The sequence below is a fragment of the Colossoma macropomum genome, unplaced genomic scaffold (assembly GCF_904425465.1).
Source record: "Colossoma macropomum unplaced genomic scaffold, Colossoma_macropomum, whole genome shotgun sequence".
Classification (NCBI taxonomy): domain Eukaryota; kingdom Metazoa; phylum Chordata; class Actinopteri; order Characiformes; family Serrasalmidae; genus Colossoma; species Colossoma macropomum.
In genome coordinates, this window is record NW_023494810.1 from 20,706,165 (window position 1) to 20,718,816 (window position 12,652).

General features: G+C 39.0%; 1 protein-coding gene across 1 annotated transcript in view; it reads right to left on the minus strand.

Moving 5' to 3' along the window:
• The window catches only part of nfasca (neurofascin homolog (chicken) a), a 132,191-nt gene extending 131,434 nt beyond the window's left edge, over window positions 1–757 (minus strand). Inside the window, exon 1 of the mRNA XM_036559906.1 lies at window positions 609–757. The gene's annotated coding sequence lies outside the window, so the exon portion shown is untranslated. The remainder of the gene's footprint in view (window positions 1–608) is intronic.
• Window positions 758–12,652: the final 11,895 nt, after the last annotated feature.

Genomic DNA, 12,652 nt, shown 5'->3' on the forward strand with positions numbered 1-12,652 from the left:
AGTACATCCGTCAGTAAATAATAACATTAATCTTGAGGCTGTAAGCCTAAACCTGACAGCTCGATAATGGGTTCCCCGCATCCTTAAAACACAATGATAGCTTAAATGTTTCACTTCTGCCGTGTTTTCTAGAGGGGGTCCGCATCACTAGGCCTCTTACCATGAGCACAGACTTTAACTCTGAGGAGGAGCATCCCTGCCCAGCACACGGCCTCATAAACAACTAACTTCACAGCTTCAAATTAGAGACTAATTTCCCTTAAGCGCTCAAATATCGTGGTTAGCCACTGCAGTGGGGCTATTTTCGAGCTATTTCTTAGGAGACATCAACTGTATCACCGGGAAACCAGCCTTGTCGGCGATTTTGCGCAGACAAGCAAAAATAACCCGCATCAGGAAGAGATGCGCAGAGAGGCTCCACCGGCACCGCGAGGCTCCGTCACATCAGCCCCCGTGTTTACCGAGGAAGCTGACGTTAAAGCTACAGCGCGGCCGTCATTTCCATCCGTTCACTCATTTTCATACAACTCGAAGCGACGCCGGCCGCGTCCAAAAGGCTACGAAGCGAGAATTAACGCGAAACAGTCAGACATGTCGCTCTTGCTTACCTGCTCCGTAGCGATGTAGCCGCGTGGATTCCCGCTCTGCGTGAACGGCAGCGACGCGCGCGGCGCACTCAGCCGTCCGCGAACGAGCGATGCGGTGCAGTGGGGCTGACAGTGAGAGTTCTCTGAGTGTGGGAGTGTGAGTGTGGGATGCGCGCGCCCGTGTCCCGTGCTCGCTCCTGGCGCGCGTCACAGCGGGAGGGGGAATCGATTAGCCAAACACAGCTGGACAGGTGTTTCAGAGGAGGACAGATTATTCCGGCTCTTCATCCTCAGCGTGCTTGTATGCTTTTCCCGATCAGCCAATCATCCACCTCCTTGTTTCAAAACTCATTTTCCATGTTAATGAGCTCTGCTTAACCATATAGGTGCATTTTGTAGTTCTACAATTACAGACTGTAGTCCATCTGTTTCTCTGCATACTTTGCTAGCCCCCTTTTGCCCTATTCTTCAATGGTCAGGACCACCACAGAGCAGGTATTCTTCAGGGGGTGAATAATTCTCAGCACTGCAGTGACACTGACATGATGGTGGTGTGTTGTGTTGGTATGAGTGGATCAGATACAGCAGTGCGGCTGGAGTTTTGAAACACCTCAGTGTCACTGCTGGACTGAGAATTGTCCACCTACCAAAAATATCCAGCTAACAGCGACCTGTGACCATTGATAAAGAACTAGAGGAGGACTACAGTGCTGATCACTGCAGTGCTGAAAATGATCCAACACCCAAAGAATGGTGGTCCTGTAGAGATCCTGACCACTGAAGAACAGGGTAAAAGGGGAGTAACAAAGTATGCAGAGAAACAGATGGACTACAGACTGTAATTGTAGCACTGCAAAGTGCATTGATATGTCAAGTGGAGCTGATTAAACGGACATTGAGTGTAGATACAAGGAGGCATACTTAACGTTATGGCTGATCAGTGTATGTATGTACGTATGTATGTATGTATGTATGTCGTTTATAGTGGTCTAAAGTGTATATGTAGCCTATACACTGTAAAAAATCCAACTAAAATGTGATGCAGCATTTTCTTTGCTACCTGAGCAAAGAATTTGAAAATATTGTGCCTTAATACTCAAAACACATAAAATACTAAATATCAGTGTTTTGCAATTTAACTTGCTTGACCTAAAATGTTGAGTTATTTTAACATCAAATAGTAAGCTAGCAAAACAACAATCTGTGTCTTACACTCTGTTATGTAAACTTGTTATCTTATGTTCAGTTGAACTTAGAATTTTAAGTCAGCCATGTTGCTTCCTCTTTAACATCACAGTGTATTAAAGATGTTTGGACATGAAAATGCAGGTGATTTCACTTGTCCCATTGTCAGGAGACTGTGGGTTCGAACCCTGATGATACCAAAAGCCCAGAAAATGTCTGTTGGCAAAGGCCTAATGTTATTTGTACTTAAGTAATTATTTGTTTTCTTGCAGTTAGTTGCTATCACTTAATCCAGGGAAGTTGTTTGTACTGTTTGGGTGAAAATTCAAGTGTACTTATTTTAGGGAGTAGAGCAAACTCAAAAAGATGAACAATAAGAGAATATGCGACGGAGTTACCCAGAGTTTCTACTAAGTTTGTTGATTTCTGTTTATTATGCTGCATCCAGGGGCGGCATGGTGGTGCAGTGTGTAGCGCTGTCGCCTCAGAGCAAGAATGGCCTGGGTTTGATTCCCGGCCGGGTGACCAGGGTCATTTCTGTGTGGAGTTTGCCTGTTCTCCCCGTGTCTGCGTGGGTTTCCTCCGGGTACTCCGGTTTCCTCCCACAGTCCAAAAACATGCAGTCAGGCTAATTGGACATGCTAAAACTGCCCCTAGGTGTGTGTGTGTGTGAATGTGTATGTCTGTCTGTCTGCCCTGTGATGGACTGGCGACCTGTCCAGGGTGTATCCTGCCTTCCGCCCAATGACAGCTGGGATAGGCTCCAGCACCCCACCGCGACCCAGAAGGATAAGCGGTTTAGATGATGGATGGATGGATGCTGCATCCAAATTGCATACTACCATACTAAATAGTATGTCAAAAATAGTATCCAATGTTAGAAGTCCATTCATTAATGTAATATAGTATGTGGTTTTGGTTGTAGCTTAGATCTTATTTTTCCTTCAGATGTTGTTTTCAAACAACATTCACGTTTTACATACATACATATGTATACATAACAATGATGTAGTTACTTTAACATAAAAACTAATGTTTCTGCAACAGTATAGTTTAAGTTATGCACACATATATTTTGTATAGTTTGAGGATATTTAACTCCATGTATAATTTCAGACAAGAGTTTTAAAACTTAATTCATTTAATTTCATTTGTTATTGTTTGTTTATATGTTCCTGTAACTCTGGTAGATGCTGTTGGAAGATATTAACCACAACATTGCACAACATCACTGTTGAACAGAAAAAACATTCCTTTTAACGTGAAATGTTGTTTTGTAACAGTGGACTTTGTTCTTTGAACCTGGCATATGTGTACTTGTATGTGTTTCGTTTTTGTTCTGTTTCTACAAGATAAAGCCACCAGCCACAACTTATGTTGACTTGGTTTGAAAACATTGAGACTACACAACCCAGGCCTGTGGTCAAAAGTGGCATTGGCAACTTACAGCTATGACAAATGTTAGCATGATGATTATGGCATTGTAGCATTGTTAAATGAACTAACAATGTGAGTTAGGAGAACTTTCCCCATCACATTATCCCTATTCTGATTGGTTTTCTAAATTGGTTTTGATGTCACTAATTACCTGAAGCACAATCCATGTCTGCATCAATTTATGCATTGCACTGCTGCCAGATGATTGGCTTATTGCTCTGTACTACAGAGCAGGTGTTCCTAATATAGTGGCTAATGAGTGTGTATGGGTGATATTGATGTTAGTAACACTTTGTGCTAAACTAATGTTTTATAAAACTGTGACAGTTTGTTTTGATTGGACTCTTGTTTTCTTCTCTTAAAATTAAACCAAATGGAACCTAAAACAGTATTATAAATATAGAAATAAATAAAGCAGTTAGCCTACAAATCTGATCAGTAATTAACAACATAGTTAAATATTATGACAAACCTCAAATTTACTGGTTACAGGCCTAATTCCAGGCATCTTTTACTGCTGAAATCTGTAAGCAATATTGTTATTACTGATGATTCCTAGTTAGGGTTTAAGTTAGGATTAGGGATAAATTAGCATACTGACTGCTGACTAACATAACAGAGAAGACATAACTCACTCAATAATATGCATTTGATGCTGGTTATCATCTGCAGCTTCAGTTATTATGTTCTATTAGTAAATGGGGGATTGGGTTTTACAAGGGGGCTGCTTTTATACTTTATAACAAGGCATTTGTATCCTCTTGCTTGTCCAGTTGGCCTGGACAATGAGACCACATGCAAAGATGAGCTAAATTAGAACACAGTGCAGCCACACCTATGTAAATTTCATGAAAACCTCCCCTGTCTCTGTGTTCTATAGTCCCCCGGTCAGGCGGTTGGTCTAAAACAACATTTTCAAGCATGTCCGTCATAAACAGTAAGGAGACAATAGAAAAAGAGAAGCTTTTGTCTGCTTGCAAAAAAGTCCTGGTTCTGCCCCCTATTACAGTCATGTCCTTTCAGCTGATTCATCCAACTTCCCCACTGATCTTTAAATGCTTGCATTTGTGATTTCTGCGCAGCCTGTTTAAAGTTTGAGCTTCAAAACTGAGCTTCACGTGTCATACAAATATATTGTTTAAAAGGTTAGTGTGCTTTGTCATATGAACATTTTTTGTTATTCTATTTAATATATATATATATTGTCACTGATATAGCAACTTTACAGGAGAAAGAAAAAACCCTTTTACCTTTCAAAACACGTTATATTAAGCAATATAATAATGCAATATAATATATGCCTGCCATATATATATATATATATATATATATATATATATATATATACCCATATTGTTGATCCCTAGAACACAAAGCAGGTCTTTCAGAATATACTTTGCATTCCTGTTTAAAAGCTGAATTGAACTAAAAAAAAAAGTAAACTAACGTGGATCACTGCATGATTAAATCATGAGATCAGGGGGATTTAAGGCTGATCTTCAGGAGTCAGGTCTGTTTGGATTACATTATTCTGATAATTTTATAAGATATAGCAGAGTGTATACACCCCCACACACATACACAGACTGGACCCCAGCGGTATCTGTAACATGACAGGCCGCAGCACATGCTGCCCTCATCAATGCCCCTCTGTTCCATACACAGCGGCCTTTGACAGCCTGAAGGCTCTACATCATCTTCTGTAACACAATACCAGACTGGCACAGTTCAGCATTAGACATGACCAGGCACAGGCAGACATAGATTACACAGTATATCATCTATGCTACATCTATAGAATGGGGATGGAGCATAGGCATATCTGTGTGGTGCTGGAAAATGGGTGAATTTGATTTCTTGCAGGTTTTATTCACTAAAGCGGATTTATTTCTGACAGTGTATGAGGGGTTATCAGAGCATGACATGCACTTCCACAGAGACACACAGGTTTGTTTTTATACAATGTCAGAACTTGGGGTCATACATATGTCACATTTATATTACATACATGTAACTACAGTACTGTGCAAGACTCAGAGACCACCCTTAATTTATTTAATATCCAGTCAAAACAGGTAAAAAGTTATTGATTTTTCAACATCAGCAAATATTTAACAGAAAATTACACAGAAACTTCAAAAACGAAATATAATATAATTTATCTCAGTATTTAGTTCACCTGTTGTCTTTATTACAGCTTCCAGTGTTTTTTCAGGAAACTTGCTTTCAGTTATTTAAAGAAATCTACAGGGATATTTTTCCACACGTCCAAAGTTCAGTCTTAAAAGTTGGTTGCAGTTTGGGTGGTCTACTAGGTCTTGAGAGAATACTTTTAGAAAGCTTACCCACTAAATATATTTATACCATCTTTAAAACAAACACCATCAATGCTTCTTTATTACATATTATAAATCAGCACGTGGCCTGTAAAAACATAACATGAAGCTCCTACTAAAGCCTGAGTAGACTAATAAATCAATGTGATGAGCATGTTATTAGTCTTGGTGTTACTAAACTCCTTTAAGGGAAGAAGGAACTGAACAGTCTTCTCAGTAGTGGGCATGTTTAAGAGTAACAAGCTTAGCATTGGTGTTGTACTGGACATGTGTATGCATTTGATGGACGGTTACATGCATTATTAAATAAAAAATCACTCAGCTACTCATTTCATAGTCAAATTGGCAAGATTTTGTTATTGGGATATGGTGACTTATTTGCAGTGGTCAGCAGTAGACTGAAGCAGACAATGAAACACACATTTACACCTGGGCCAATTTAGCATCTCCGGTTCACCTGACTTCATGTCTTTGGACTGAATCACTTTAGGGCAGTGTATTGAGTATTCAGCCATCACTACTTTTTCAAAGCATTCTGTTTAACCCTGCTCACGTGCATGAACACACACACACACACACACACACACAGCTGATTCCAGACAGCAGCGTGAGCAAGATAGAAGTCGAAAGAAGAATTACCCCCTCGCCCCCACCCAGCACTATTTTCCAAGGAATTAAAGGCGTATGCCTTAATTATGCTGCCAAACTTTGGTGGAGCAGAGGGCAAATGATTTGGTGGAGATTAAATCTCCACAAGCCTTGCCTATCAGAGTCCACTGATGTTTCATTAATTTGATGTTTTTCAGAGCGGAGGACTTTCCCTCTTTTAAATCTGTGCGGCTGGAGGGGAAATCCCTCAACATGGAAATACTGAACCGACTGGACTGAAATGTACTGATCTAGCTGAATAGGGAAAGTGTTAAAGCTGCTTAATTATGCTCAGCTGCATTTAAGCTCTTTGCCCTCTGTTGGCACTTCCAGGGCACATTCGTATAAATGGGGGGTTTTGGAGAACTGATGGCTTTTCATAGTGAGTGAGAGTGAGAGAGCTAATTTCCCCCTGTGACAGGCAGAAGGCCTCAACAAAGACACAAAGCCAGTTTCATGGTGTTATAAGGTAGTTCCATGTCTATATGTCAAAGTCAAGAATAATTCCAACTCCTATATAAACTCTACAAATAGATAGCTTACAGATAAACTGGACCAGAAATGAAAAAGGAACAGGTGGGATTGGTGATGTAACTAGCATCTTAAGGGTTTCGATGTTGTAAGTACAACTTGATTAGTGTTCAAGTAGTTTTGGCTGAAAACAATATAGATGCTCTGGAGTAATGTTTTTTGCCAACTTTTGTTTTTCTATTATTAAAGAGAGTCTGTTTATTGTGTGTTACTGCAAAAAATGAAGAGAAGAGAATGCTTATGAAATGAGTAATGTTTTTTTTTTTTATCCAGATAGAAACATCACATGACGTGCTTGTGTTTTTTTGTGTGTGGATGATTGTAGCCCGCAGTGTTCATGTGCGGCTGCTGAATGACTGTAACATAACCCCATATGCAAACTACCTTAAATGCATGACAGATAATGCAATTTGCTTGTTTAATGGCTTCATATCTCAAACAAGCTGGTGCTCTAATGTTTGCAATTGTGTTCTAATGTTTACAAATAATGTTTGCACTGAAGTATATTACAAAATCACCATAGCTGCCCATGAGTGAGAAGTGTAAACTATGTAACTGGGCCCCTCTGCAAAATGAAGATACATACATAAAATATACAAGGGTGTCTACATTCAAGCAAAGCTTACAAAGAAAAAATCTACCTACTAGTCATTTAACTTCTGTCTGCCTGAAATAGCACTTTAAGTTCACTTTGTGATGAGAACCGTCAATATTGTCATCGACCCCTCACATCGTGCTCTCTTGCTATTGTTGTTTATTAAATAGCGATGATGTGAAGATGATGAAGAAGTCTCCACTGACACCGTCTTGCTTGAATAAGATGTTTATTACAAAGTAAAACAGTATCATATCAAGCACCATAAAGTACCTGAGAGGGGATCCATGCCAATTCTGAAGTGTCCCCTTCAGAACAATACAACCTTCTGCTTCCAAGCTGCTTTGGACACTATTCATACCTGTAGGCTACTTAGCTCTGTCCACTCAGGACTGGATCACCCAAGACATGTGTTAAAGTCAACCTGAAATGAATATGGACCTTTCTAATTTGTAAGTAAATGACTCTATAACTCTTACATAATCTTTCATCAAAATGTAACAGCACTTGTTAAGAGAGGAATTACCTTCTTGCCCCCACCCAGCACTATTTTACTGAATTAAAGGCACATTTCTTGTTTATGCTGCCAAAATTTGTTAGTTAAGAAGGTAAATGACTTGGTGGAGCTTAAATCTCCATAGGCCTTCCCTACTGGAGGCCACTGGTGTTTAATTAATATGATATTTTTCCAAACTTCAGAACGCAGGATTTTCCCTCCATTAAATCTTTAAGGATGGAAGGGAAATCCCTCCAAAATGTAAGAACTTTTGCCCACCTCTAAAATGTTTTCTGATTTTTGCCTACATTACTGTGCACCAGGGGGAGGGGGAAAATTATATGAACCAATCATGTTTTACCTTCCACTCCCACCTTTCACTGAGAGAAAACATTCAGCTAGCTCAGAGACTCTACCATGCTTCCCTAGGAAATGTCACCATACAATACATTACTGTACAGGATTAAAAAAAAGAGACTGTTTCTTCTCCTGTAACCCTGTTTAATGACAGACTGCATAAATGTGTTTGTAGTCAACTCCACAATTATCAGCACCACCTCAAAAACAATCATAGAAAATAAACAATACATATAATGATTCAAATAATCAATAGAAATAATAAAATCATTCCTACAAGAGTGTTATTATTTTAAGAATAGAGTGTTCTTGTAAAAACATACAGAGCAAATTATTAGCACCCATAAAGAATATTAAAAATTATTATTGCTCCTAGTTTCCAGAAACTACATTGCTGTCTCTGACCATTTTTTCCCTGGGGTATAAATATGAGGTTACACACATGCAAAATAACTTTGTCTTCTATCAAAATGGGTAAAACCTAAGAGTTGTCAACTTAAATGAGACAGAAGGTGGTGGACCTACACAGATTAGGAAAGTAAAAAAATCTAGTCAGTTAAAATTACTGTTAAGCACAATCAGAGCGATCATAAAAAGTTTGAAAACCATGGAAGAGTTGAAAATTTGTACTCATGAGCATACGGCTCCCATATTTAATAAGGAGGTGGGCAAGAGAGGCAAAGAGGTACACAAAGCTCACAGTTTCAGAACTGCACACTTTAGTTGAATCTTGGGTTTTTCAAATTTCATATTTCACTGTCAGACAAAACCTCCATGACCAGAACGTTTTTGGAAGATATCCACGAAAGAAGCCACAAAATGCAACACGTGAACTTTGCAAAATGCCATTTGAATTACAAATGGAATCATGTGACATGGCCCAGTGAGATGAAAATTCAACTTTTTCATCCACCATCATTACATTTCGGAAAAAAGGGACTGCATATAATGAAAAGTACCTGATGCCCACTGTCAAATATGGTGGTGGATCACTAATACTTTTGGGCTGTTTTGCTGTTAGTGGCCCAGGGGCTCTTGAGAAACTCAATGGCCACTACATACCAGGAGATTTTAGCCCAAAGTCTGTCTGCCTCTGCCAGAAGGTTAAAACTTGGCTGTGGTTGGATCTTTCAGCAAGATAATGATCCCAAACACACATTAAAATTCACCCAGAACACACAAAAAAATTGCAATTGACCTCTAACTCTCCAGATTTGAACTCCTTTAAAACCTGTTGTGTGCGTGGCAGAGGGCAATCCACAAGCGATGACCCAAAAAATGATCCAAAAAATATTCTGCATGGAATAGCAGAATGTGTTCAACATGTGTTCTCCAACAATCCAAAGTTGTTATTCTCACAAGCGGAGGCTTCACCAAATGTTAATTATGTGCTGCCAAAATTTTTTAAACCTATGTTTACTAATAAAACTAAAAAATGTAACAAAAAGTGTAGCAATAAAAATATGCAGCATAACCAGAAATATGTTTAGGCCAAAAATAACATTTATTTCATGTGTGGTTTATTTAAAACCTTAGATGGCCAGGGCCCACCAGTGGGCCCAAAGTTTTATTACACACTTAAATAACCTAAGAATAGCTCAACCGGCACAGACGTCCCTGTACTTATTGAATAACAAGCATTAGTACATAATAACCTTGGGATTTTAAGGGGTTAATATATTGATTTTTCTTAATTTATATAAAGGCTGCCAATAATCCTAGAGTTGTATTGTACATAAATGCTGCCACTACTGGAATAGAGGAATGAACAAAGCATCCATCAAAGCATCCATACGTTTCTCTTCTTCTTCTTCTTCTTCTCATTATGTGTATGTTTTTTACCTTTTCTGTTCAACTCTAAATTAGTTACTTGTTAGCAGGTCTGTTTTAACATGAGCTATTGCCAGGCAGCTTTTTTTATAAGTTCGACTTGGCCAATGACCTGTTCTGATTCTGAAAATGACATCAATTATTTAGTTTTTGTCATGGTATGGATGAATGAATGTTGCCATTTGAAGGTGTGCATGAGCAAAAATCTGTAAACAGTTGGTTCACCCATGGAAAAATCCATCAGGCACAGAGAAACCTAATCCTGTATTCCATTCAGAGCCGTCTGCAAAAGTCAGCGCTGCATACTAAACCTGGAAGACAAAGGGCTGCTGCGAGGCTCTCACATTACCATTATAAACTCAAGACACTGACTGGTACTTGACCGTGCACTGTAGACCGGATTTGCTGGCCTGGATGGCTGAGCAGTTTGGCTTCAACCAAGGTCATTCATTCAGGTCAAGCTTTACTGCAGGTGTGAACTGCAAACTGCTCACACATGCAGATATCGCCCAGGCATTGAGAGCTTTCTGCCCTCTAGTGGTTAAAGAGAGTAAGTGCAGAGAGTGTTTAAGGCTGGCGGTTCATGTTTACCTACATTAAGGCCCAATGCCATTTCACCCTTTGCCCCTACCACTTAGCCCTTAGCCCTCTGTTTTGCGCGTTCACGTCTAGGGTTAGGGTGTCCCAATTTTGCTGAGATGGAGGGGTAGGGCAGTGTTAGGGCTACATGGCCCTCCAAACCAAGATTTTTCAGAGGCACACTCCAAACAGTGTTATCAGAAAAAAAGAAAAACCGGCAAGATGGCTGCGCAAGCGACCAAAGAAACACACAAATGTGAGTATTTTCTCAGTTAAAAATTACAATAACTATCGTTTTATCTTAGTTTAATGTTGTTTCAATGTATTATGGTCGTTTTCTTCATAACAAGCATAAAAAATCGCTAATAGCATGCTAATGTTTCGGGAGCTATCTAGCTAGCTTCTCGTTCCACCTTAAATAGTCCAACAGTGTTGACGCCTGAAGCGCCAGAATGTAACTGCTGCACCATTTAAGGTGGAACGGGAAAATTCAAACAAGAAGCTGGTGAATAACTATTAGCGGAATTAGCGGTGGGCGATAATAAATATTTGCCTTAAACCCCCTCTTTAAAAGCATATGATGCCCTAAATGTAAATAGTAACTCAGTTCAAAGGGGTTAGGGTGACACTCGAAAACAAGGGGTAGAAGAAATGGGATTGGGCCTAAAACTGAATTTCACAGATGTTTACAAATGAAACATGAAGAAAAATAATTCAGAGTAGTTTGGTGTGAAGTGGTGCGGGGGTGATACGACCCAGGGGTCACAATGTGTCTTCTGAGTTTTTATATGCAATGCTGATGATAGTAAAGTAGCTGTAAATCTGAATTCTTTGGGGCTGTTTTGCCTTAGAATGCCCTGCATGTACCTCTCCACCATGAATGGGTTATGTCTGGTTCCTATCACCACCACTGTGAGCTATTCTAAATCCGTAAGTTTGTCTGAACTGGAGCACTTCACGTCAAACCACTCTGACTGTTTACATCTTCATTATTTAATTATGAATTATTAGGTTAATTAAATTTCACATAATATGCTTTATTTAGCTTTATTATGTATATACTGGGGCCAGTGAACCTACATTTGTCTTCTGAATGTTTATATGTAATGTTGATAATGTTAAAATAGTAGCAAATGAGAAAAAAAACAAGTTTCCTTTGGGTACTATTTTGCCTAATTATGCCTTTCATGTACATCTCTGCCACTATGTCTTTTATTTATTTATTTTAATTCTATAAATTGCATTACATCTTTCTTATCAATGTCATTTTAGACTTTCTGAGGCTAAATTAGCATGGCAGGCTTTATCAGGCTTGTCATTACTTCTGCTGAACAGTCTTTAGTACGTTATAAAGTTTGTCAAAAGTTTGTTTGTAGACTACTTGGCCTGTTTCGCACACCCAGAACGCCTAAATCTGAACCAAGCAGGATGTTTAATGAAGAAACATCATGCTCATTGCAAAGCAGTCCAGTTTAATCCATGTCCACAGTGTATCTGACCGTTGTGCATTTACAACACTCATTCCACATGAAGGCACTATTTCCTGCCTGGTGTGTAATTACAATATCCACTCCACCAGAGGGCGGTATGTCCCAATTAATAGACCCCTGGCACAGGCAGTGCTATATGTTATAGAGCGGCACCCTCTCATACTGTTGCTGTAAACTTTACAGTTTCTCACATAATGGCTTTCTTTACACTAGAATAATGGCAACTGGAGGCTTTATTATCATTACTGTATACTAGACTGAATAGATGTAAATAGAATAATGAATAGAATGAATGAATTTTTAATCATGCATGAAAAACCGATGACTTCACAGATGCTGAAGTTTAATGCATTGTACAAATGCATTAAACATACTGTCTGTCCTATGTTAACATTATTTTAAATATACAATCCTGTTTCCTTTTTCCAAAAAAGCTGGGACGCTGTGCAAATGGTAAATCAAGAAAGAAAGCAATGAAGCGCAAAACATTTAAACCCTTAATTTAATTGAAAATAGTACAAGGACAACATATCAAATGTTGAAATTGAAAAAATGTTACTGTTTTTGAAAAGTATATGCCC